The following is a 26,692-nucleotide window of genomic DNA, read 5'->3' as shown; positions in this document are numbered from 1 at the left end:
CTGTTCCTTTCGACCCTGTGGCTGCCAGGGACAAAATCACACTGGAACTTGGTTAGAAGATCCCTCTACTTTTGGATTTTCTCTGCCATGACATTAGATGAGATCTGCATATGGAGTATAGTATTGGATTTCATAAGGTTTGCTGCACTTTACCCTGCTCTGCTAGGTAAATATTTTGCTTCCAAATCATCATTTGCCTTTCTGGGTCCTGTGGCCTGTGAGACTGGACCAGACTGGGGAACCATCACTCATTCTGCATGAAATAAATTTCTCTGAAGCCCTCAGAACCTTACTAAGACACTCCTCTGCTATGTTACTGCCTTCTAGCTGAATGTTTAGCCTGCAGGAGCTGAGAAACCACCCTGCCTGTGCCGCAGTAACACACAGGCCATTGAAAGTGGTCTCTGTGACTCAGAGTGGTGGGAAAATGCCATGCTCAGGCTGTGAAAACACTGTGCTGGAGGCAAGTATTTTCATGATGGGCAGAGCCAAACCCCATATTGCAACACAGGCTTAAATATGGATGTGCTTAAAGACTTTGTCAGGTCTTGAAGACTTTGACAGGTCTGGATCTAAATTTTATGACTGGTTCTGTCTTAGTGGCTGGCTGGGCCATGTGCTCCTGAAATCCAAATTGTCCACCTTGTAAAGCTCCACCTCTGAAGAGAAATTGCCAACAGCATTGCCTATGCACAGCACATTGGGTGGGCTCCTCATTGAGGGGATGGTGGCGAAAAATGCACTTCAGTTTTATTTTATGGCTATGTTCACACATCTTATTAGGCATACGAGCACTGACAGGGAGAGCTTGGGGCAGGTTTTTTTCTTTCATGCCAGCTGGTGAGCCTTTGGGAGAGCGTGAGCACCCCAGAAAGGCTCTGCCTTACTGGCTCTCCCCTTCCCTGCCTGTTGCTAATTAGAGCTCAGCTTAAGCCATGAAGCTGAAGGGCCACTTCTACAAACTCTCTTATCATGGCATGTAACACTGACACCAGTAGGCAGTCTTGGTGTGGATGTAGAAATTCCATCCTCGTCCAAGCTGACTGCTGGCCTTTTGCAACTCTGCTTGAAATTTGGGCTCTTTATAATGTGAATGATAAATCTCAGGTGCTTCCCACTTGGGTTTTTTTCTGCTGCCTGTAGTGCCCGGAATATATGTTAACAGTCTATTGATGGAAATGATAATTAGGGGATTTGTCATGAGAAATGTGCATGAACTTTTCAAGCTGTCATTCAAAAAAAGATTTTTTACAGTCAACTCTCGATTATCTGTGGGTGCGTTCTCTGAGCTGCAGATTAGATGTGCCATGTTAAAAAAATGCAGAAGTCTTTCAGAGCCATTATAAAGTATAATGTACAATGTTTTTTTCTTTTTATTTATAACCTCATGCTGCATCTTAAACTTTTTTTTTTTCAAAGGTAAAGTATTAAAGTATTACATTCCTGGGGCCTTATTTACATATATGTTGTATTATCAGTTTTGCTTTTCTTTCTTTGCCCTCATTACCCCGGATACTGAGAGCTGAACATACCAGCTTATAGCATCTGTGGAGGAGGGCATGTGACATGGTAACCTTTCCCCAGCTGTTTTCTTTTCTTCTGGTGCTAAATAAGAGTTTCTGCAGTGTGATGCTGCACAGCTAGATGGGCTGGAGAGGAAGAGGAAGTGCTCTGCTGTGAAAGAGAAAAAAAAAAGGTCTGTACCTGAAGAAACATGGGTGAATGACAAACAGCTGAAAGAGAAGGGATGTCTTAGAAACCATTTGTCAGGCTGAAGAAGCGTCAGCTTGTTAAAAACAGTTAAAAGGATGAATTGACAGACGAAGGCTCAGTGCAAATTCAGCTGCCATCACTTCAAAAGCCCTCACAGCTGAATCAGCACATTTCTGTTTCCATACATAATGGATGCAGCCAACATGCCATTATGATGCCCACAAGAAGACTTGTGTTAAGCTCTTTAAATTAGCTGTTTATGATACTAACACTCTATAGCTGTAATTTATTTTTTCCTGGGCCTCCTTCTCATCTCATCCCATCTCATGCCTTTTGTTTATCCAGCCCTGGGAACAGCTGCCTGAGCAAGGATTTTGGGAAGGGAGTGGTACTGACTCAGTGCTACCATGCAGAGATTTCAGCCATGCCCTCCATGCTCTGGCTGGCCAGTGTGTTGCCCGAGTGTGCCCCTGGCTCGTGCTGTGGTTGCACCATGGGCCAGGAGCCGGGGTCTGACCCGCAGGGAGCCAGCCCTGGGCACACCTGTACCCCCTCCTTCCTTGGCATCCCCTCCCCGCCTCTGCTGCCACAAACACCTTCCTTCTTCCACCTCAAGGGTCCCTGTGTCACACAGCCTGGAGCTGCTGCCTGCCCCCTCCTGCTGGGCTGTGCTTTGGGGGTCCCCTCCTGCCTGGCTGAGTCCTGTCCCTGTCAGCGTTGGGTACAGCTAGTGCTAGAGAAAAACCCAAATTTACCTCCCCCAGGCTTTGGCAAACTTTGGGTCCAGATCCCAGGTTTGATTATAGAATTCTCTAAGAATTGAGACCTGTCTTTTTTCAGTGTTGCTTGAAGAGTTTGAAAGCAGCTCAGGACCTTTACAAAAAATCCTGCTGAGTAAAGTATTGTTGAATGATTGTCAACATCATTCCAAAACCTACTGCTCAATGATAGATTTAATCTCCTATTTTTGTGGGGGTTTTTTGAGCTGAAGGAATGACGAAGAATAAGAAAGAGTAAAAAAACCCAAACACTTTTTCTGTGAAAACAAAAAGAAAAATGCATAAAGTTAGCGCCTTTTTACTCGAATCAGAAGATCTTCTGAAAGCAACTTTTGGCTGAATTGTTTTTTAAACCGTTTGCTGAGAAATGTCAACCAGCTCTTGCATCTTATGAAAGATGTTGCACTTAATAAAACTGCAGGCAGGGAGGCAGAAATAATACACCCATTCATCTCCCTTAGCCCCTCGCTCCGTTCCCCTGCTGCTCCAGTCGCTCCCGAGGGTGTGAGCCCTGTCAGGTGATGTGAGCCCTTCCAGTGGCTTCAGTGTGATTTCCAGGCTCAGCAGACGTTTTGTAGCCACAGCTGCAGGGCAGCAGCCCGCAGGAGGTGAAAGAAGCACACATCCCTGCCCAGGGAGAGGGGATGCACGGCATCTCTGCCGTGGGCGGCGGGAGCTGTGACACCTCTGGTGGATTTGCTATGTGGAGGGCACCAAAGCACAGTGGAGCAAGCAGCAGTGCTGGCTAATCCCCATTTCCTTACACAGGCTTTTTGCTTCCCTCTCTTGACCCTGAGGAAGTGTGAAAGCTGTGTCGCTGGTGGAGGAAGGATGCAGCAGCGGGAGCTCCCTTCAGCACCCTTCCAGGGCAAAGCTGCCTCCGGGGACTTCTCCTTGCTGTCTCTCTCCAGAGGTGGGACCAGCGGGGACAGCAGGCTGCTTATGGACCCCGGAGGCATAGGCAATGTTTCTGTTTGCTGTGCTATTTCGGGAGGTTTTCATAAGGTAAACAAGGCCTCCTCTTGATTCATTGAGGTCATTAGCGAGCCGTAGGATGGTATTTACATAGCTAAGGCATTCGCACGGGCTCTCTCCCAGACGGCAAGTTCACCGGGGAGGAGGGAGGTGACCTTCAGCGTTTCTTGTTTTGCTCTGTATCTGGCATGCAGGGGGCCTGCCTGTTCCACTGGAGTGCCTGGGTATTGTAACCAAAATAAATCATCCTTATCGTGGCTCGTGGCGATACTGCAATGGAAACAGAAACAGGCACACTGTGAGAATGGCATCACTGCGAGGAGTGGGATGGGAGGATGGAGGATGAGCTCCAGGCAGCTGCAGCCACCACCAGTCCTGAGCAGGGGTCTCCCTTCTGGGGCCAGCCAGGCATGGATGAAACACTGTGCACAACAGGGGAACTGATCTGCTGGCCAAACTAAAGCAAATAACTGCTGGGGAGTATTCCTAATGAGAGAAAAGGAGAGAGTGGGATGATGTTCTGGTTCAGTCGGTCACAAATTGACAAGGGAATCCCCCCAACCCTCTGTCTCTCCCCTCCCTGTGCAAATCACAATACACAACTTTTCATTTTGGCTTCCTAGTCTATTTCAATGAGAAGCAGAACCATTTAAAACTATTGGGTTTTTTCCTGTGGATTTATATGGCTCTCACAGTGCTAAGGGCTGACTGACTGAACTGTCATAGTATTGAAGAAAATGAGCACCTGGAGAATCTACTCAGACCAGCAGTGCTATGAATACCATAATCATAGGAAAAAAACTTTATAGTTTGCATTGCATAGAGTTGCATTCAAACCCAGCCACTCTATATAAGAGCAGGCCATGAGCTAAAGACTGAATTCTCTGATGCTCAGTAATGTGTAATAATTCTTTCCCTTTGAAAGAGGATTTGTAGAGACCCTGTCCATCTGCACATTTTCATGAAGCTTGTAGCAGCAACTTCCTATCTCAGAGGCCAAAATGTTTCAAAGAGGATTTTCTGGCTGATGTCAAGGAAAACAGATGTGGGAAAGGTGGGGAGATGTGCAGGGAAGAAAGGGCTTGTACTTGAAGCAAAGCCAGGTGAAGGAGGTCCTCTCTCCTACCATGAGCAAGGCACACATGCTGCTTGTAACTCCAGGCCTGGCCACAGGCAGGATGAGCATGAGGGATGAGGGCATTCAGGCTGTGGACTGCTTTGGTCTCGGTGGGTATGAGACATCACTGCCTCCTTCCTTCAAACCCCACGCAAAAAAGCACTGGCTCCACCACCTAGGAGAGGGAAGTCATGGGCATCCCAGCAGCAGGGTCAGCCAGGGAGAGTTCCTGCCTTGAGCTATTCCTCGTGATATCCCTGGTGATGCTCTGCACCCTGGCAGAACCAGGCAAAGGGCTTTCAGATGAATTGCTTTAATGCTTCCACATTCCTCCTTCTCTCCCTGCCTCAAAGAGACAAACCTTAGCTTTGAAGCCTTTGAAATTACATCAAAGGATGAGATTTCCAGAAGAGCTTAAGGGAGTTGGGTGCGTTTGTCCCATTGATGGTCAAGAGGAGATGGGGAGATGGGTGCTTAATCCCTGGAGGTGCTTTGAAAATTTTGTCTTATGTGTACATCCTTGCTGGGGAGGAATGAGAAGCAACTGGCAGCTCCTTGACTTTTAAAAGGCAGATCTTGCCTTTTTTTTCTGAAGATAAAACAGGATGGATTTGAAAATTATGTCCAAAACTCGAGTTTGCCGTGAAAATTTCCAACTGTTTTTTAAAGACGAAGGGTATAAAACCAGCCTGTGACTTTGCCTGATACAAAAGATGGTATCTGTTGATAACTGAGGTGCTGCTACTTTCTCTCCCTTCGCATCACTGTGGGCGTTGTGTAACCTTGCTGGAATCCTCTCACCATGGAGGCTGTTACCTGTGCAGGTAGTGCCACTTCTCTGCCTCTCTTGGTGCCACCTTTCAGCAGTACTTTAGCACCATGTTACTTTTTGATGAAGGGTATTGCCACTCGTTTGCTTTTGCTGCTGAATATTAAACCCCTGTGGTTTAACTCATGACACCCTGGAGGGGGAAATGGCAGCGTGCACTCTTGGGATCTTCTCACTGCTGCCAGTGTTGATGCCAATTTGCTGCTACCAGGCTGTCTTGGGAGCCTGAGCTGCAGACAGGATTTGCTGGGAGCTCTAAGTGTTGTTTTGGCCAAGCCTGCTCAGAGTGAGGAGCCACCAGGCCAGCATGGGAGGTGTGGGGCTGCTGCTGGTGCCCGTCCTTGGGGCTGCTGGTGACCAAGAGGAGGGGCAATGGGAGGAGGTCGTGGCTGGGAGCAGTGGCCAAGGGCTGGTGTTGATGGGCTCTTGCAGAAAGGCAAAGGAAACTGGGCTGCAGCCTTGCTGTTGTGCTATTTTTGTTCAAGGTAATAACAGGAACTCCGCCGTAAATAAAAATAGACAAGTGAAGAATTTCCCGAGCCTGTCTCTACTCATTTCTTTCCTGATGAGGAATTATCCCACTCCAGAAGAGTAAATTCTTTCTGGCTGCTCCTTGGAAACTGGAACAATAACACTGGAAGCGAAAGAAGAGATTATGGAGTTGTCACGAGGGCAACAGCCACATATTGTACACCGGGTGCCAAAAATGCCTCCTTTAAAGCAAATGAAAGCCGTACTCTGTGGGGCTCACCCTGCCAGCGTGAGGGCAGGCACAGGCAGTCTCTGCTGCTCTGGTGCCAGCTGGGGCTGGGCTGGGTGCTGCCCTGACTCCCGGCTGCCCCGAGGGGCTCCTGGCTCGGCTCCACCACATCCCTCCCCTCCTGCCTGTCACCCACACTCGGCGGCACCTCACCTTTGGAAGCACACGGCATTCCTGCATCAGCTGATAATCAAGGAAGGTGTGGGGGGGTGTGACCTTCTTTCCCTGATGTTATCAAGTGCCTTTTTCACAAAAGACAACATTCTGCTGTGAAGTCTGAATTTCTGGGGGCATTTTTTTCTTACCATATGGTCCAGGGCTCTGAAAGTCTCCCACCCTTAGCCACAGAATGTGTCTTTTGCTTAATAGCTGCTGTTTCATCATGAAAGTGCATTAACTGCACTGTTCCCGCAGAGCCAGGGGACTCTGACAAGAATTGGACCAACTGACCTTTACCTCAGCCTTCCTGCCCCTCCAACGGTGCTACATGGCGCTCGCTTGCTCCTTCTCAAGCATCCTTCTCGTTTGAGGAAGCCCCAAGTTAGCAGGAAATGCAAAGGCATTTCAGCAGGAGGTCCAGCAGATGCTCTGGGGAGCCTGCAGATGTGCTGCAGACCGAAGGTGGGATGTGGCAGAGTCAGAGGCAGCGTCACACAACCCCAGGTGAAAGCTCAACCCTGCCAGAGGGTTTGCTGTGTGCAAAATGCATGCTCACGCTTCCCGTCCCAGACAGGGTTTGTAGGGAGAGCTAGTGACTCACTAGGGGTGGGAGTCTTGTTAAAGCTCTCATATGGAGGGAGCGTCAGAAGCTCACCCAGTTTCAGATGTTGATTTTTCCATTCTCAGCTATTCATGGCTACAGTAACGAGATGGATAAGCACACTGTTATTGTCTGTACAGAAAGTGAAGGACAAGTGGCATCTACTTTCAGAAGCAAATGCTGAAATGTTGTTGGATTTTTCTCACCAGATTGTAAGCAGTAGGATAGTGTTTTCAAACCTCTTATTTTTGAGAAGTTTGATTATGCTTTAACTAAAACCAAAATGTCAAAACATAGAAGGTGCTATATCTTCTCTGAAAGTGTGTTACCCTTTTTTATAAAAACCAGTCACTGATATTGATGGATAGATGCTTTGAAGAAAGAGGGGAGGTTCTTGTTTCTGCTCCCAAATCCCAGCCACCCTATGATCAAACTTGTGATCAAAGTTTACAAAGTTTGAAACTGCAGAGTAAAGAGAAATGCAAAACAGCTTGTGAATGGAGAGGTGTGAAACCGAGGGTGTGAAACAGCAGATCTGATCTGCCAGGTTAGCTTTCTCTCTCTACTGAGCTGTAACCCACAAAAGATCAGGCAACTCTTCCATACAAGATTTGAGCTTGAGAAGATTTTTAAAAGGCCTGTATGAGATGGATACCCAGAGAAAGAGGGATTTGTGTGCATGTGAAACCCTGCTAGCAGAGATAACTACTTCTGGGAGGCTGAATACAGCCTGACAAGCCCAAGTTTTGTCCTTACTCAGCTTTTGCGGACGGCTGTAGATGTTTGAAGGATGAAGCTCTTGGATGGTCTCACCCCCTCCTCACCTCCTGCTGTCTGTGTGACTGACAGAGTGGATCTGGTGCTAAAGTTTTTAAGCAAACATGAAGCTCCTCCATGCCTCTTACCCAGGTTGCCTGACTGAGGAGCAGAAGATGATTGAGACTGACAGTAAACGCTGCAGGAGAAAAAGTGGGTGGTGTTTCTAATTTAGGGATGCTCTCTAATTTTACCCTTGCTCTCTAATTTTACCTCTTTTCTCTCTAATTTAGGGATTCAGTGCACATTGTTTGGCTAAAACTCAGTGGAGACTATGCAGAAAACTGCTGTATTCATCCACTACCTTGCTGAAGTCTGGATTTTCACAGCAGCCTGCTACTAGCATTGCTGAGGAGCAGGATACTTACTCAGAATATTACTTTTGTGCTTGTCAAGCATTTCCAGAAATAATTATTTGTATTTTAAGATTTTTTCCCTGGAGTTTATGAAAAAAATATTTTCACTTCAAAGCTTAGCCCTCTTGATGTTTTTTCATCTTGGCATTAGTCTAGCCAAGCACTTACATCCATGCTTAAGTGTAAATGCATGCCTAATAGAGTTAAAAGGAGCTTCAAGAGTGTCCCTTGCTGCCCTACTGAACAGGCACAGGCAATGTGTAAATGTAGGTGTCTTGCTGAATCAGAGCTAAGTGATAATATCCTCTCACTAGCTGAGACAGAGCAGTGAACTGCATGTGTTAACAAGGTGAGATTTCAGAGTGGAAGTGACATTAGAGGACAGGGAAACCAGTTTTTAATAGCATCCGCTGCACCTTGACATTGCCGCCAGACAGGAGCCTGAGCTGAAACAGTCGGACTCTGAGACTCAACCTGGAAGCGCTCTGGAGGCTTTACATCTCTTTTGGCTTTCTGTGTGGGCATACAGAGGGGAGGACTTCTTCTGTTCTCATGTGTGCACTCACGCACCTTACTTTCTCATGGTAGGACAAATAGGCCACCAAGAAAGTAGGACACTTGGCCTCTCTCCTCTATGGGAGGTGCAGTGCAGATTGGCTTCTGAGAACTAGGACAGTGCCTCCAAAAGTGGAACAGCTGGTCACCCTTTTCGTGTGTTTGTTGACTTACAAATGTATCCTTTAAAGCTCAGGATTTAAGAGACATTTTTGGCCTACTTAGGGAAATGTTTTCTGAAAATAAGGACAGATACACTGGAACAGACTCAAACCTCTGTTTTTCTTCTGGAGCACTGAGCACAGCTAGCAACTGGAGGATCCACATGCTGGGCAAATAAACCCAACAGGTGCTATATGTCACTGCTTGCATATTGAGTGATACCATAGTCACAAATCCTCTGTCTTGTCTGGGAGGTGTTCACTTTTCAGCAGCAGAACATGGGCAGAAAGACTTGCACTGCAGTGTGAGATGATGCTTCACTTCAGGAAAACTGTTACCAAATCAAACTTGTGTGCGTACATGTGTACGCTTGCTCTATCTATCTATCTATCTATCTATCTATCTATCTATCTATCTATCTAATCTATCTATCTATCTATCTATCTATCTATCTATCTATCTATCTATCTATCTATCTAATCTGTCTATCTATCTATCTATCTATCTATCTATCTATCTATCTATCTATCTATCTATCTATCTATCATCTATTCCATCAGAAACTGATTTCCATTCGACAAAAAGCATCCACAGAAGGTTTTGTTCTCCTGCATTAAGGTCTTTCTCTAAGTTCAATTAGGTCCATAATGTCTACAATCCCACTTGAGTTCTAGCAATGCCAGCGGGATGCTAGCGTGTTGTCCTGGTCAGTAGAATCTGCCTGGGGACCATCCAGCAGCCTGTGTGGGTAAACAGAAGCCAAGAGTACAAAGCAGCTGACATGATTCTTGGAAAGAAGCTGCTGTCCTCACTGGCTGAGAAAAACCCCTCCATGCCTCCCATAATGATGGCCATTTAATATTTCCACCTGGCTGCGACTTGGACTAATCCCACAGGAGCTTCTCACCTTGAGCCAGAGGTTACTCAAAGTCATTGTGCTGCTCTGAAGTCTGGGTTCACTCTCTGGGGACTCATCATTAGCCAAGTCAGGTATGAGGCTGAATCTTAATAGTTAGAGAGGAAGGCTAATAGAAAGGGAAGCCTTCCAATTTTTTTTATCCAGTAAGTGTGCTATGGTAATGAATTTGGAGCCTAGTGGCTCCAGTTGGAGTGAGAAGCTTGCTGCATTGTGAGCAGGTCTTTAATCCACATAAAGAGGTGTTTCATAAGCCATATGTGATGCCCTGCTTTGAATATTAATACCTAGAGTTCTTATTCAGCTCACAGCCATTTCATGGAAATGCCATGCTTCTATGAGGCCAGACAGAGCCCTTGGGTGCTCCAGTTTTGGCTTTTTTTGCAAAGACAGTTTCAGGTTGTTCTGTACTCTTAATTCAAAATTCTCATTCAGCTTAGAGTCTCTGAAACCACTGCATTTATATTACATAATATTAACTGATTTTAGATTTAATGAAAATGTGAAGGAGACTATAGGACAGCAGGCTTGGTCTATTTAGCCAAGTGACCTGTTAGTTATAAACTTCATGAAGTTACTTAATCTTCTACAGGGCAAGCTCTTCTAAAATGAAATAACACAGGAGGCAGGGACTGTTCTGGCAAACACTGTTTTTAAAAGCCTTCTGCAAAAGCTGGGAAATGAATATTCAGTGTGAACCGAGATGCATTCTAGCTGTGGGAGCTGTGCAGCTTTTGTTTTTTTACATTTATACCTGTGGGCAGAGCTGGGGAAATTACAGCTACAGAGCCCCTGGTGTAGTACTTGCTCCCACCAAGTGCCATTCATCCAGAGCTGGGGGCAGGCTCAAAGTGAAGTGGGGCTCTTAGAAATGGACGTGGACAACCCTGATTGTTTTGAATATTCGCATATGCCCGGGATAATGCCTGGGGAAGATGGCTCAGGCAGCTATGCTGGGCCTTGCTCATACTCCAGCAATCCAGAGTGGAGCCAAGCCAGCTGCCTTGTGGGGGATCCTTCCCACAAAGCCAGCCTCAGTGAGCAGTGAGTGGGTTGTCACTTCTGCGTGACGATTGTTACAACTGTTTTTCTCTCCCAGTGCTGGAAAGGGAGGATGTAGCACGTATTGCTTTTCTCTGCGGGTGGCTGCTGCATTTAAATGTGCTCCCTATTAAAAAGTATCATTGTTATTTGCTAGTTGTGGCTGCAAAGCACTCTTGTTCTCTGGTGACCAGCAGGACACAGCACATACTTGCAGTGCAAGAATCCTGCTCTGAGGCAGGGCACAAACTAATCCTAGTCTTAACACTGATTAGGAAAATAAGTAAGAAATAGTTATGGAAGGGAACATTTGTGTGCAAATCTCAAGGACATGGACCTTGCAAACTGTGCTCATCAGCAAACCATCTCATGCTCTGCTACATTTATTCATGCATGAGGCGAAAGGGTCACTTAATGCTTTGGCCCAAATCCTTCTGGATTTCAGTTGTGTAGCCCATGGTAGAGGCGGTGTACGTAGGGTCACGCAGATCAGGTACCTCCCAGTGACTCCTCCAGGTGACTGGGGAGGGCACAGCCACACCACTGGCACCAAAGACTTCAGCCTGGCTGGGGAAGTGCTTGCAGAGAGGGCCTGGAGCTCCTCTGTGAGCAACCATGGCATTACTCTGCTGAGCCTGATAAGAATTCCTACCTGGGCCAAGGACAGCAACATAATATGATAAGGGAGACAAGAGTATCCTCCAGGGGTTTCTAGGCACACAGCAGGGTGTGGAGTTGTCCTGGGCATCTTCATTTCCTAAGCAAGATGATGGTGTAACTTGCAAAGTACTCGGTGGGGTGAGAAAGCAGAAAATTAAGAATGAAAATGTCTACCCAAACCATAACGGTCCACTGATGAATTCAAGGAGCATCAAGCGCCATCCTGAATTTTTAAAGCATGTCACATAACGCAGCTCGAATTTCAACAGGAGGGTAAGTCACTCACAGCAGAGAGGGATGAAAACCTCAGGTGTGCTGCAGGCAGAGGGAGTTTCAATGCCCCTACACCTCAGGGAAGAGGTGGGAAGGTGAAATGGGTGCTGGGTGCCATAATCTTTGTAAAATCCCTCTCACCTACCTGCCCCTACCTTGGATATGGTCCTCTGCCTCAGCAAGTCCCTTCTGCTCACCTGGTGGGTGTATTTCATTTCTTGAGCTTGTCTGGGAGATGGCCCAGTGGTGCTCTCAGGAGGCAAGGAAGCTGTGCAGAGACAAAAAGGAGGCAACAGGGCTTTGAGGAAGAGGCAACAGTGGTCAGAGACAGCTGAAAGTCTGCTCTCCTCCTGAGAGGGAGGGTCTGACCTCCTGGGGCTGAGAACTGCTGGAAGCTGAACAGCTGTGTTCTTTCTCCCTGCTCGTGTGCTATCAGCTTGAGAAAATAGCCAGGATTGTTTGTCTTATGACTGTCCCTCATCTGGACATGCAGGGAAAGCTGTATCAGGTGGAACAGAGATGCTGTCCCCAGATAACTCCCCGTGCCCGCAGTGGGGCCAGTGCCCTTGTGGCTTTGCAGCACCACGTGGCATCCAGAAGCTGAGCCTGGGTGGCTGCAGCATGAGCAGAGTGGCCTCTCTTCTCCGTTATACCCAGCTGCACAATCTGTTCCTCCTTCCCTGTCTGGGGTCTGAGCGTTTTCTGGGTTTCAGGGGTTTGCTCAGCTCTGACCACAAAGGTGCTAAAAAGAGATGGCTGAAAAGGCTGCTCCTGAGAGGGAAAGAGTAAGGAGCTGGAGGAACTGATGAGCAAGGAGATTGAACTGGGTGTAACAAACAGGTCTGGGATGGTGAAAGGATCACCTCTTCAGTTAAAGAGAATTTGAGGTCTGGGAGCTTATTTAGAGGGTGTGGGACAGGATGGCAGTAAGCCCAGCCTTTAGACTGGAAAGCATTTAGGTCTTTCTCCCTTTACTGCCCCAGGGGTGTGTGCCATGCAGAGGGTGGGACCAGCAGTGGGAGCACTGGGCAGGGAGGAGAGAGCATGGCTTTCTAGCAACTCTGCCTTTGTGAAGGCAACCATGGAGCTTCCAGGAAAGCACAGGCTGTGCTCACGGTGCCTGGGTGGTGAACCAGGAAGTGCCAGGAGCTCATGACAAACAACAAATCTAAGGAGAAGGATTCGTTTTTCAAGACTGAAGTAGGCACAGAAAGTGGCACGAGGGTGATTTATGTACTTAAGCAAGGCTTTGGCATTTGTGCCCAGCTTTGTGGTTCGTTTCCTCATTCACTCAAATGCATAAAGACTGAACAAATGTTTGGTAAACAGGAACCCAAGGTTTCAGCAATGAAAAGCTTTAACTCTCACCCACAGAGCTGCTTGCAGCATTGGCTTGGAAATGTTTTTGAGAAGACGATGGTTTCCTCCTCCCTGGTCTCATGACTGGGGTAGCTGCAGCTGTGACCCCCACACTGCCTCATGGCTGCACCCCAGCGAGCTGCCAAGGGCTGGAAAGAGAGAGGAAAGTGTGTGGTGAGGTGGGGCCCTTTGGGCCAGCCTCCATCGGCGCTGGCAGGGCCAGCTCGGAAACTTGCACAGCTGCTGCCCGGGCTCAGTTTGGGCTGTGAATAACTGGAGAGCTTTCCATCACCAGGGCTGTCAGTTCAGGTATTTGCAAGCACTTTCTTTGGTGGTTTCTTTTTAGTGTGGTTGCTGGACAGGGAGGACAGGATAGAGAGAGGAACCTTTCATGCTTCAGCTTCTGCAGCATCCGGCGTTTTCATGAAACCACAAAGGATGTTAAAGAAAAAAGAACAAGAGCTCTGTTTATAGGGATTTAGACTGTCAAAACAAAGAGGGGGCTGTGTTGTTCAGTGATCACTCAGTCAAGGAGCCAGAAGACATAGGTTCACAGGAGATGGGCTTCCAGGCTGAAGCCCACCCTCCCCTGGCCACCGTTTGCTGCCTCTTGCTCGTGCCGCTACAAGGGTTGGCAGAGTTGGCTGGCACTTCCAATCCACTGTGCTGCCCAGCATTGCTGTGCATATTAAAAAGTCTCTCAGGATGATGACTCTCAATTTCTGCAGCTGCCTGGGAATTTGTCTTGTGCAGGACTTTTCCACTCAGAGCCCCTTGCAGGACATGTTGGATGCAAAGGAGAAGCGTGCAGCACGAGGAATGCATGGGAAAAGGAGTTGGGGAATATGTAGTCCACACACTGACATCTGCTGCTGCACTGCCTGAGAGCAAATGTGTCTTTCCACCTGTGTTCAGTGCAAATTTTTGTGCAAGCACAATAGTAGGAGGTAGCACAGAAACAGGTCGGAAGGCAGTAGCAGAGAGGCTTCTGCTTCCAAAGGTAGTCTGGATGCTTTTTGTAGGAGCATTGCACCAGGACAGTGGCAGTGGGAGGAGAAGGGTGATGACAGCCTGTGATTCTTAATCTCTTGTTCATCTCCCCTCAGTGTCCAAGCTGACTGAAATACAAAATGAAAGCAACTGTGCAGCATAAATCAGATGCTGGAAGTCCTTTGCATGATCTACACCCAGTGTCAGCACCACAGCTCCTGGGCTCTGTGCTGAGGTGGCCAACAGGGTGTGAAGCTGTCCCAACCCACCACTCACCCACCACTTCAGACCTTGGAGGAACAATTGGAAACCAAGAAATGGCCTGCAAACATCCCGAGCCACCCAGTGCTGTTTTGTAGGCATTTGTGGAGAAAGGCATTTTGGAGGGATGCAATGTGCATGGCTGCAGTGTCATTGCACACTGAAAGTCTGTGCAGTCAGTCCTGGTGGCAGCCTGCCTGCTCCCACACCCCAGTGGCAGGCATGACTCCCAGAAAAGCAGTGGCAACACAAGGGTTGAGCGTGAGAGAGGCACAGCTCTGCACAGCCCTGGGTGCCCTGCACCGAGGAGCAGCCACACTCTGCCTCCAGCTTGGTGCATCAAAACTTCCATCTGAATTAAAGTTGCTCTGTTTTCCTAGATAAAGAGACCCTTGCCCACTGCCAAAATTTCTGATTTCTCCTCGCTGCTGGAGTGTGGTAACTCTTAGGAAAAAGAGCTGCAGGAGGAGGAATAAATAAATAACTTCTCACTCATATTATTTAGTCACCCAGTGGCCATTGGATACCTCATTTAAGTATATTATTAGCAACCCAGGCATTTCCAACATAAACAGCAAGCAAGATGAGGTGTGTCTGTGTGTCTGTGTGTCTGTGTGTCTGTGTGTCTGTCTGTGTGTGTGTGTGTCTGTGTGTCTGTGTGTGTGCTGTCTCCAGACACTGCTGACATGTGTCTGATGTGTGGGCTCTGTGCATCCCAAAAGTGTCTCCCAAGGCAGCAGGAAGGGACAGCCAGGAGGGTGCCAGGCAAGAGCCCTCCTTTGCTTTGCAGGGGGGTGAGCACCCACTTCTGGCCTTCCTGAGTGCTCAGCCCCTTTCCAGGGCTCAGACTGCCTCCACTCAAAGGGTTGGCCACGTCTGGGGCTCTGTTTCACCCAACCATGTCCAAATCAAGAATATTTTAGAAGCTTTTGGAAGGGCGAGGGCTGAATCAAATGCTACCATTTTATTATCCAATTTTCTTTTAACAAGCTGCCCCTTCAAGGAGTGCCAGTGAAATTTGGATGTCCTATTTTGGGTGTGGAAGAGACTTCACAATTTCTAGTACTTATGGAACCTGTGAAAGTTATTTTCTTTTTGGGTTTATGTAAAAACATTCCCAGAGTCAAGCATGTGGGGATTTTCTGAGGAAAAGGTGTGGAGATACAGTCTAAGTAGTCTCCATGGTATTCATCATCTTGGTAGAGAAAAAAAATCACATGTTTTACAAGGGTATTTTTTCCAAAAGTGGCTTGATTAGGAGTCTCCACATTGCATAAGTGACTTAAAGCTGAAGATTCAAGCTGACTAAACACATTTTCAGTGTCCCATGCTGTCTGTACAGATACCAATTAATCTAGTCTAAGACTTTTTGGCCCCTTTGTAGTCAGGTATTCTTGCCAGGTGATTTTAACCAATCAGACATGAATTCTTTACAGCACTGATTTTGTGAAAGTTTGAATTTTCTCCTAGAGGTTTCTGTTGACTCTTATGGACAGTCGTGGTGGTCTGCAGTACTTCTGCAGAGCTCTCAGAGTGAATGTGCTAGTGAGTCTTGGATGTGTGTCCCACACAATTGTGTCACCCATGTGCATGACTTGGAAAAAACACATAAAGGCAGAATCTTTACCTGAGGTTCCCTTGCAGTTAAATTTCTTCATTAAATAGTAGATATTCATGTCCACCAATAGAATATACCAAATGATCAGCTAAAAGGCTATGGGACTGACCAGGAGGTAGCCAGAAGGTCAGTGAGATCTCTCAGGTTAAGAGCAGCATGGGAAGGTAACTCCAAATTCAGCAGCATCATCCCATCTTGCATGCTAGTGAATCCCACCAAGCTAGCCAATATTCCAATAGATTAGTTTTCCAGACCTTCCCATCAACATTTTTCATAGCTAAATTTCTGTGGGTCACTTCTTTACTGTTATCTTGAAATATATTTTGGTGTCCTTTAAATGTGTTATCACTCAGAGACAACACAAATTGCCTTCAGACACCAGGCAGAGAGCCAAAACCTGTCCTTGGATGAATGTTTGCAATTCTTCTTGACTCCATTTTATCTGAAGGTCAAGTTGGACCTAGACTGAAACGTTAAGTCAATGCCAAAGAAGTTTTAGGAGGACACAAGTAGTTATTGGTAGTTTCCACTTCCTTTTTTCTGGTGGTGGGGAGGTAAAATGTGAGTAAGAGGAGGCAAAGGGAACATCCCAAATGCATGTTATAGGATTCTATGATCCCTTGGCTTCTAGCTGTTAAAGTGCAAGGTATTTTGCTCTTACCTTATAATTTGTACTCAGCTCTTCCATTTTTGCAAATATTGAGCCCAGCCAACTGTGTCTTTGACTGAGTGCATAGGTTTTGGTTTTGCTACAGACTTTTTCTGTTGGGTCCATCTTGCTGGGTGACACTCCTGTGCCAGGACAGGGGCTCTTGCAAGAGGCATTCAGCTGGGTGCAACTCCTCCCTCCCAGTTTTGGGAAGGCATATCCAAATGTAATCCTGCTGCAAACACCGGTGAGTCAGCGCTACTAAATGTTCTCTGCTAAACACCCGTGCTGTGTGTGGCCAGCAGCTTCTGGGGCTCAATACTCTGCATGGAGATTGCAAACTAGAGAGCTGGGGCTGCCCATCTTCCCCTTGGTGCAAGCCCTGGCCATGTGCCTCTGCCTGGGGCTGTCACAGGGAGAATCCCCTGCTTCTGTCCCCATTCATGGCTGGGCTGGCTCCCACACCCCACTGCCATGCCAGCCAGGGAGGGTTCTGTCACAGGAAAACACCTCCCTGCCACTTGCTGGCCTGGGGCCAACAGCAAGCTCCTCACTGGTCTCCAAGTCATCTCCAAATGGCAATGGCTCCTCTGAAGCCCACTAAATGAATGTGCTCTTTACAGATAACTGGTTTGCATTGGGACCTAGAATATTGCCTTGTGGTTGCTAATAACCTGGGTCAGAACTGAGCTGGTGATTTATTCAGGAAAGGCTTTATATCTGCCTCCTTAAGTGCCTGCCTTGCTGCTTTTCCTCTCTCCCTGATCTCTCTTCTGATCCCCTTACTCTCACATTCTGGGTATTTCCAGCTACCTCTGAATGAGGCATTAATGCAGATAAATATTACTGCAAAGAAGTAATGGCCAAATACTCTCTGCATCATCTATATGCATTGGTTGGGGAGTGATTTTTCATTTCATACATCATTTGCTATTTCAGCATGTGGCAATTCTGCAAAATAAGGTGGAGAATTAAAGAGCTGAAGAGCCCACCCTTTGTTCTTGCTGTTCCCAGCACTTGCAAGCACAGGCACAGGGTGTTTGTTGTACATTTTCTGGCCTGAGAAGCCTGGCCTGGCCTGAGATGCATTTGGATGAGCTCATGTGAAACTTGCCTGGACCCTGTATTAAGACACACTACACAACTTTATCTTTGTTTTCTTCCTGTCTTTCTGCCTCTCTCTCTTCTTTTCTGGGCTTTAACACAGCCATGTAGTTTAAATCTCTTCTCATTCCCCAAACCTCCCCTTTGCTGTATTCTGCATTTTTTAGTGTAATTGGTCCCAGCATATAACACACAACTATAAGCTCTTTCCCCTAACTCCAATAAGAGCTCATACCCAAGTGAAGTAATCTTTCCCACCTGGGCTGCTCCAGTGGTTTCATATCACTTAATTCTCCGTCATGAGTTGAGGACAAGTTCAAGGTAACATCTGCTCAGCTTTATGTTGCTTGTGTTTGTACTGGGGGTCCCTTGGTTCCCATTGTCAAGCAAGTGAAAGGAATGGCTTTGCCAGAGTTCCACATTTTCTGGGAGCATTTCCTGGAAGATAACCAACTCTGCTGGGCTCACCCTGCTATTAGAAGCCCCATTAAAATCAAGGATGTATGTTCAGTGAATTTATTCTTCTGGACCGCTGTGCTTGTTCCACCTTCCTATTTTCCCCTTGAGTTTCTTTGTGAATTCGTTTCCCACCTGCTCTGTCTATGTTGCTGGTGGCACTGGGCTGTGAGACAGGAGCTGAGCTGCCTGCCCTTGGCAAGCTGCAGCCTTTGGTGGCCCTGCACCTCGCTGTGGTCTCCCAGCTGGCAGTGCTGGCCTGTCAGCCACTCTGCTGAGTCTTGTTTGAAGTCCTCTGCTGGAAAGAGCTACCAGATCTGCTTTGTGGGGCCTGCTCCTCAAAGGCAAAGTACGCCCTCACACAATGCTCTGCTGGCAATGCCCACCGTCCCTGCAAAAGCTGTGGGCAGCAAGGCTCTCCTGCAAAGCATTTCAGGGGCCTGTTGATCCTGGGGATATATCTGAAGGTCATCTCCTCTGCCATATTGCAAGTGTGGTGGGAACTGAGGGGTGTCTTTCTGAAGATTTCTCCTCCTCATGGACTCACATGCCATGCAGAGCTCATTCATCTCTGCAGTGTGCTACTGAATGCCTTGAAGTGAGCCATCATTTTATTTTCGGTGACTTCCTAATGTGTTTGCTCCTTTTTTTCTCCAAGCAACAGCAGAGGCATTGCTGTATTTGGCAAAAGAACAAAGCCTTATTGTTCAAAGCCTGTGCGCTCCAGTATCAGCTGGGACAAACACACCATTGCACTCTCAGACCTCCGTCTCAAAAGCCAGCTGGACAAAGAGTGAAAAGGCTCAAAATCACAAGTTAGAAAAGCATTTGCCTTTATCTTCTCTCTAAAGGACTCTGCCGAGTACAGTTTTATATCTGTGCTTTCTTTCTGTTAGTAACACTCTCCACTCTAGAAACCTGGAAATAGCATCTCTTTCTCTACTGATTTGTCCCCCTGAGCAGCACAGATTTCTCCCTCTCCAATGACACTGCCCATCACGTTGATTTGCTTATGCAACGCTGTTATCAGTGAATGTCAGTGTGGCTCTGGTCACACAAAGTGGGTGTGTTATCCTTTGCTTTGCCATTCCCTGGCAGCAACAGCCCTTCCAAGGAGCCTCCTCCCCAGGCAGGTGCTGGGGTGATGCCTCAGCTCTTGCACAGCTCTGTGCTAGTCTGGACCCTGGCAGCCAGCAGTGGACGAGCCCAGGAGACTCCTGTATCACTGAAACTGCTCTGTGGCCAACCAGAAACATGCAATGCTAATGTAACATGTCTCATATCGATACAAAGCCCAATTTTCCTGTCATAATTGTGCCTGGTAAAAAGGGCACCTTTCCTGACATACTTATCTACACCTTAGAAGCGTGAGCCCAGTGTTGCTTTGCCACAGGACACCTATGTCATTCTCTCTCCATAAGCCAATGTTCTCAGCTTTCAATTAATTTTTTGCTGGTTTTCCCAGCTCCTCCTGCAGCCTGGCAGCCACGCTGGTCAGGAGGCACCCAGAAAGAAAGCTTGCACAACACTGATCAGACAGTTGCTTATCTCTCTGCCCTGGGGTATGTCATGCAGCCCAAAGCCACACTGAGACTTTTTCTGTTGACGTGACAAATTGTAAACTCCTGTTCAATTTCCTGTATGCTAACCCTGCAAAGTGTTTCCTTGCATTTGGGTCTCTTTCTCCCATAGAGGGTCTTAATTTTGGACTACATCTTTCCTAGATGTATTATTCTGTGTGTCCTTTGAGCTAGGTCATTTTCTCCCCATGCCACATATCTTTTTTTTTTGTCCTTTTGTGTTATTTTCCACTCCTGGCCGGCGATTGCATCTCCTCCCCACTGTAGTATCAGTTGCAGTTTTAATAAACGCACTGTCTAATGCTTTTTCTAGATCATTAATGAAGATGGTAAATAAAATTGGAGTTAACACCAGTTCCTAGTAATAACCCTACTGGATGCCTCCCCACAAGCTGACAGCTTTGTCGCTGATCACTATTCATCACCAAGCCTGAACGTCAGTGTCCCCGTGTGAGGTAATTTATATTCATTTAACACCATTCATCACTAAATTGGAGAAAAACATGGCTAGAAAGGACCTCAAGAGGCTGATTTCAGAAATATTCCAGAAGCTTCCAGCCTGCTTTTAAACAGGCAAGGGTACAGGTTTTATATCCTTGCTGGGCAGGTGGGTTTAGTGTTGGTTAGCCTTCCCGTTTACCAAGCATCTAACTTTAACCTCTCTCACAGCAATCCAGGCATTTTGTTTCTAATTACACTCCCAACCGATATAGAGAACTGTCAGGAGGATGTTTATTCCCTCCTTCTCTAGAAATAGTATTGTCTCTCCCCTGGTTTCCTTCTTTCTGGAGGAAACAATCCCTATGAGTAAGTGTTTCTTTCCAATTCCTTTTTTCTAGACCTCTCATCCCACTTCCTTCCAGACTTTTTTGAACTGAACAAGTGCTGTAGCAGCACTGGGGCACAGCTGTGTATTTTACAGGCAGAGCTTTTGTCTGAGTGCACTGATATGGTGAGTGTCTTGTGTATGACAAATGGCACTTTTTATTCATTTCAGGTTCCTGCATTGCTGCACTGCTCCACACCTGCCTAATCATCTGTCTCTCATTTTGTCCCTGTGCAGCTGACTATACCTACCTCTGTGCCCAACTTTGCTTCTCTCCTTTTTTTTTCAGACCTTTTCTCTAACATGCCAGGATGATTTTTGCTTCTAGTCCTCTTTCAGGCCTTTGCAGATCCTCTCAGCTTGGTGTAATCTACATATCTGATAAGGATGCCCACTGTCTTATAATCCAGTGGCTGGACCTCTGTCGAACCCTACTCGACCCTTTCTTGTATTTTTACAAAGACACTTTATTTCTGACCACATTTTTTCCAACCTGTTTTGCACTCCTTACTTAAGGTAATTTCTCAAGTGCATGTTTCTTTAAATTTACGTCACTTAACATGAAATGAGATGGTACCAGAGATGTACCAAAATCAAGATACAAGAAGTATCCTGCTTCATCTCTATCCACAAGACCTGTTGCAGGATTAAATTAGGCTGATTTGACATGATTTGTGCCTGGCAAATCAGCACTGGCTGTTCCTCTTCTCCTGGTTGTTTCCTAGGTGCTGATGATTAATTTGTTTAATTATTTGTTCTAGTGCATTTCCAGGAACCGAAATAGAGCTGACTGGCCGTGGCTGCCTCGCTCCTCGTTTCCCCTTTCTGCAGCCAGGCAGGCAGGCAGGGTGCTGCTCTGCAGGGAGCCCCACTGCCCCAGGCTGCTGCTGAGGGTTCATGGAGGGTCCCAGCCTGGGCTGACCCTTGTGTGGGTACTGCTACAAAGCCATCAGGCCAGTGCTTTCCTCTGACCACCCATCTATGGCCAGAATGGCTCCCTGCCTCCCTGACCTGTGCTAGTTACGTTTCCTTTACGTCTTTCTCGATCTTATCCACCACAGTACATGCTGACCTGTGATGTCAGCTCTGAGCTGACTGCCTGTATCTCAGTTTTTCTGTTTGCTTCCTCCTTCCCTGTGGGACCCCTGAAAACTGACTGACACTTGATCTTTCTCTGTATTTCTTAACTTTCAATTTTGCCTCAGCATGACTTAGGTTTGGGCCATTGCAATTTGCTCCTGTAGACAATTCTGACATTCCCAAAATCTTGGTCCTTATTTCCTGGAGTGGTTGCTTACCAGTGTGCTGTGTTGCCTGAATATCTGTGGTGCTCAGCACAGCCTCTCAGTGGGAAAATGCAGAAACTCAGACTTTCAATGAAATGATGAGCTTCACCCACTTTCAACTGGACTTTCCCAAACTGCACAAGACTTCTTGTTTTTGGTAACCTCCTTATCTTTTAGCAAAAGTAAGCACAGTGAGCCAAATTCTGACCTCATTTACACCAGTAAAATCTGGACCTGTGCCAGCAAACTGCTGAAGTTGTTTTGGGCTTACAGTGATGAGAATGAAAGCAGCATCTGCCTCATTAATTCCCCCAATCCACAGAAAGTAAATGATTCCAAGAGGAAATAGCTCCACAGAAGGGAGCCCTGGAAAGAATTAAAGACTGACTTAATGGGATTAGGGGGGAAAAATGCTTAAACAAATTAAAATTGATCCTCTCTTCAAAACATTCAAGGTGCCAAAATAAATACAAACACTGTTTTGGGAAGGAAAAGGTTAAAAAGCTATAAAAACAAAATATCTCAGCCTCTTCTAATGATGTCCTGTAGCAGAGTGAGCATAACCCAGAAATGGTTGCTGAATCAGCAATACCTACCTGCTGCTTGCTGTTTATCCATGGAACTCTAAGGATGGAGGTTCATTTCCCACTATATCCATGGGGCTCATTCTGCATTTTCAGGTTTGATAAAATACCCCTGGAAACCAGATGGCATCACAAGTAGGGTTGGGTGAACAGGCCTGGCAAATGGAAACCCTTCTCAGATGCCTCATCCAGATCCTAGAGCCATGCTCCAGTTGTTTCTTTGGCTTTCTGTTCTGCAGTTAATTACCATCTTTGCACATTCCTTCACCCATTCCACACTGTGCATGGCACTAGGATCAGTGGGCCAAAAATAAATATGCACAAAGAGCCTGCTCCTGATGTGTTGTTAGATATCCTAGAAGCTGCACACATTTGGCCTGCTTTTGTACAGTGATGTGGAAGGGGAAATATCTTGAGCAACTGGCAAAAGCCAGAGTGATTCAGGCAGGCAGGTGGCCCCTCATGCTGGCTGGGAGAAGGGCAGGAAGGAGTGCAAGGCTCACAGTGCCTATTAGTGATAGCTGGAGGCAAGCAGGAGCTGTGACCCACACATGCAAACTGGCTTCTTCACCTGCCTCCAGCAAGCTGCTGTCCCCATTCACCCAGGCACCCTCATCCACCTGCCAGAAGAGCTGGGGGAAAATAATTAGAGAGTGGTCAAAACTTCTGAGTGACATGGACATCTCCTTTTAGAGATGAGAGAACACTGCTGCCAAGGGCAGCCAAGTACACAGGACATGGACTGTCTACTCTGGTGACTTTGTGGGGGAACAGGGCTTTGTGCAGAGCCCTTGCCCTGCAAGGTGAGCTTGGCTAAATGACAGCACATGGAGGGAATATGTGAGAATGTACAAGGGCCACAAAGCACTCCCTGTGATGGGAGACTACAGAGTGATCTACTTCACATAACTTAGAAATTATAAGGTAACTTGGGAACAGTGCTGCAGTGCTTCCATTTAGGAAAAATGTAGAACCTGCAAAAAGCAGAGGCAAAACAGATGCAGGGGAGAAAAAGACTGTCTAAATGTTATATGAGGGTAACAAACAAACAAACAAACCCCCCATTCCCAAAAAAAAAAAAAAAAAAAAGAACCCAAAAAACCCCCAAAACCAAACCAAAACAAAAAACCAAAAACAAAACAAAAAAAAATCTGTCAAAAAAAGGGCTTTTATAACATCCTAGTATCCTAGTTAACTCTCCAGACCTTTCAGACTGGGTTACATTCTAACAGATGCATCTGATGCAAATCTGAAAGAAGTTGCAGGCCAGCCTCAGAAATGACTGGGGTGGTACCATGGATCTCTTATGCAATAGGTTACACTTGATGATCATAATGGTCTCTCCTGACCTTAAGCAATGAATCCCTGACATTCAGCTGTGCTCAAGTGTGCCACTTTATTGTGCAGCAGTTTGGGATCAGAAATAGCTATTATCAGTGAAGTAAACAGAAAAATTAACAGTGTCGTTGCTCCAGCGCCCCTCGCGCTCCTTAATCTGTTGTTTCTTTATTTTATGCTGTCCTTAAATTTTTAGTATGCTGCAGATCTATGTATTGGATATGCAGAAGCACATTACAGGGGTAATTATAAGGCAGCTGGAGGGTTTTGGCAGCTGGGAAGGGGATAACAAGCACTCTTGGCTCTTTGAGAGGCAGTGTGGGTTTGTGGGAGAGGGATTTTAGCTGAATGATAAGATTGTCAGCAGGGAAAGTCAAAGGGGCTGACAATAGTATTTGCATCGTTTTGGAGTTAACCACTTCCAGAAAAGAACATCAGTTTGCAGCAAAATAGAATCCATTGTTTGCCCTGCAGACTGGTAATCTCTTGAATCTTGCAGGAAAGGGCTTTTTTCAATGCAGCTTTAAACCCAAAGTATAGGGTATTTACAGAGGTTTAAGGCCAAATGCTTCTGGAAAGCCACTGTCACAACACAGGGCTCTCTGTGTGCGCTGTAGGAGTCTGCCCTGGTGCAGAAGCAGGGCCCACATCCACAGCAGTGCACAGCTGAGGGAGACCTTGCTTCCCTTGCTTCACTTTGCCCCAATGAGTCTAGCTTGGGGTGTTGGCTCCCCTCAAAGCACAGACACCACTACTCTGCTCCCTTGTTGCCTGTGAAGACTTCGGCCCTGCAGCTTGGGAAGGGTGGCCCACGCTGGAACCTGGGCTTAGTGAGAGTACAACCAAAGCTGGAGCCTGGGAGGCAGGACCAGGGCACATGAGGTGTCTCTCACTAGCATTTCAGTTTGGATGAAGGAAACATCTCCTGGCCAGGCCACACAACTGGTTTGATGATTCATACCAGGAAAGAGGATTGCAGCATGCAAGCTGGGCTCCTCTTGGATGACACTGTGCTGGGAGAGGAGATGCAGGTGTGCACCTGAGATGCTCCAACCTGTGGCTGCTCAGTCACAGGTAAAAGGGACTGACAGCACACCAGCACTGCTCTTGAACTGCTTTACTTGCTAAGACTGATGGAGTCCTTACCTTCTGTGACTGTGTCAATCAAAATACCTGAATGTCTCTTGTTTCCCAAGATCAAAAGTGGTTAAGTTAATTTATACTTCAGAAGGACCCATCAAAGGAACTATCTTGGTTATGGTGTGATCATCAGGAAGGCCAGAGTGTCTAGCCTCTCTTCTGTGACTGACTGAGGATGTGAGGCTGGCTTTCTACTGAGAACCAACTTGTGCCTATCTCTCATATTTTTCTGCTTAATATCCCTGCCCTGAACCAAGGCTGTGCTAATTTTTCACTAATGTCTGAGTAACAATGTATGGGAAATATATGAGAAAAGTCCTAGTCTTGGTTGTCAGCAGCCAGAATAACCTTTCACTGTCCCTGGTCAACATTGCCACAGAGATGATTTTCTAGGTGAACCTTAACTTTCACATTAGTAGGACCAATAGCTCCATTTATTTTAGCAAAATTCTCTCTAAGATGATCATTCCTTTTGCTTTGCCAAACTTAAAATTCCTCTTTGGTTTTATGAGTATAAACTGTTGTTTGAGTTGCTGAATGTTTTTGAAGACTGACCCTCCCAATCCACGGCAGTGATGAGCAAATTGAATCCTAACGTGTATGTCGTTTCTCCATCAGAGAACAAAGTGCTTTGGCAGTCTGGATCAAAGGCACAATGTAAATTCAGGATTACTGTTGTTATAGAGAAATGAGCTCCTGGAAAAATCATGTTGACTTCTCTTTTGAGATTGCTTGCAATGTGCAGCCTTTGATGTCTAATGGCCTGGCGCTGTATCTCTTGTAGGTATAGCCTATAAACAGAAATTTATAATGAATAAGTAAATTATTTTTATTTTTAGGACCTAAGAACACACATTTATACATAAGACACAATGTACATACAGGTCCCAAAGGTGTTAGAAAGAGACTAATAGGTGAGGTGTTCTGTTTAATCCAGCATGGACATCTTTTATCCACTCTCTATCCCATTACAGATGGATGTTCAGTCATCCAGACGTGGTGTTAGTTTGGATGGTACATCTTCAAATTTTGTATTGTTGTCAAATTGATGTGAACAAAAATTATATTCTGTATGAACTCCACAAAAGGGCTAGGAATGATGGTTGAGGAAGAGTCAGGACTCCATGAAGGCTCTAGGGGAAACTTCCACACTTCCAGTACCTGAAGGGAGGCCACAAGAGAGCTGGAGAGGAACTTTTTACAAGAGCATGTGGTGATAGGACATGGGTAATTACTTAATACTGAAAGAGGGCAGGGTTATATTGGATATTAGGAAGGAATTCTTTACTGTGAGGGTGATGAGCCACTGGAACAAGCTGCACAGAGGAGCTGTGGATGCCTCATCCCTGGAAATTTTAATGACCAGTTTGGATGGGGCTTTGAGCAACGTGGTCTAATTGAAGGTGTCCCTGCCCTGTGCAGGAGGTTTGGAAGTAAAAGATCTTTAAGTTCCCTTCCAACCCAATCCATTCTGCAATTCTGTGAAATTCAGTTAGCACTTTAGTCTTCTATGCCAGAGGAAATCTCGTGTGCTGGGAAATGCCCTAACTTATATTCCTGATTCATCCTACCTCTGTAAAAGACTTGAGGGAAAAAAACATTTTAAAATGGGTTGTTGTTTGAAGTGACTCTTCTGTGCAAGGTCCCAGAAATGGTGCTTGTGCCCCTGCAGCAGCTGAGCAGCCCCTGGTTCATGGTAACCTGCCACCAAAAGCCATGCTGGGGCTGGCTGGCTGGGGCTCCCACAGGAACAGGGCCAAAAGAAACCTGCTTCACCTTCTTGCATAGT

This window comes from Melospiza georgiana, chromosome 3, assembly GCF_028018845.1.
Source record: "Melospiza georgiana isolate bMelGeo1 chromosome 3, bMelGeo1.pri, whole genome shotgun sequence".
Classification (NCBI taxonomy): Eukaryota; Metazoa; Chordata; class Aves; order Passeriformes; family Passerellidae; genus Melospiza; species Melospiza georgiana.
Note: the sequence above shows the minus strand (reverse complement) of the source record.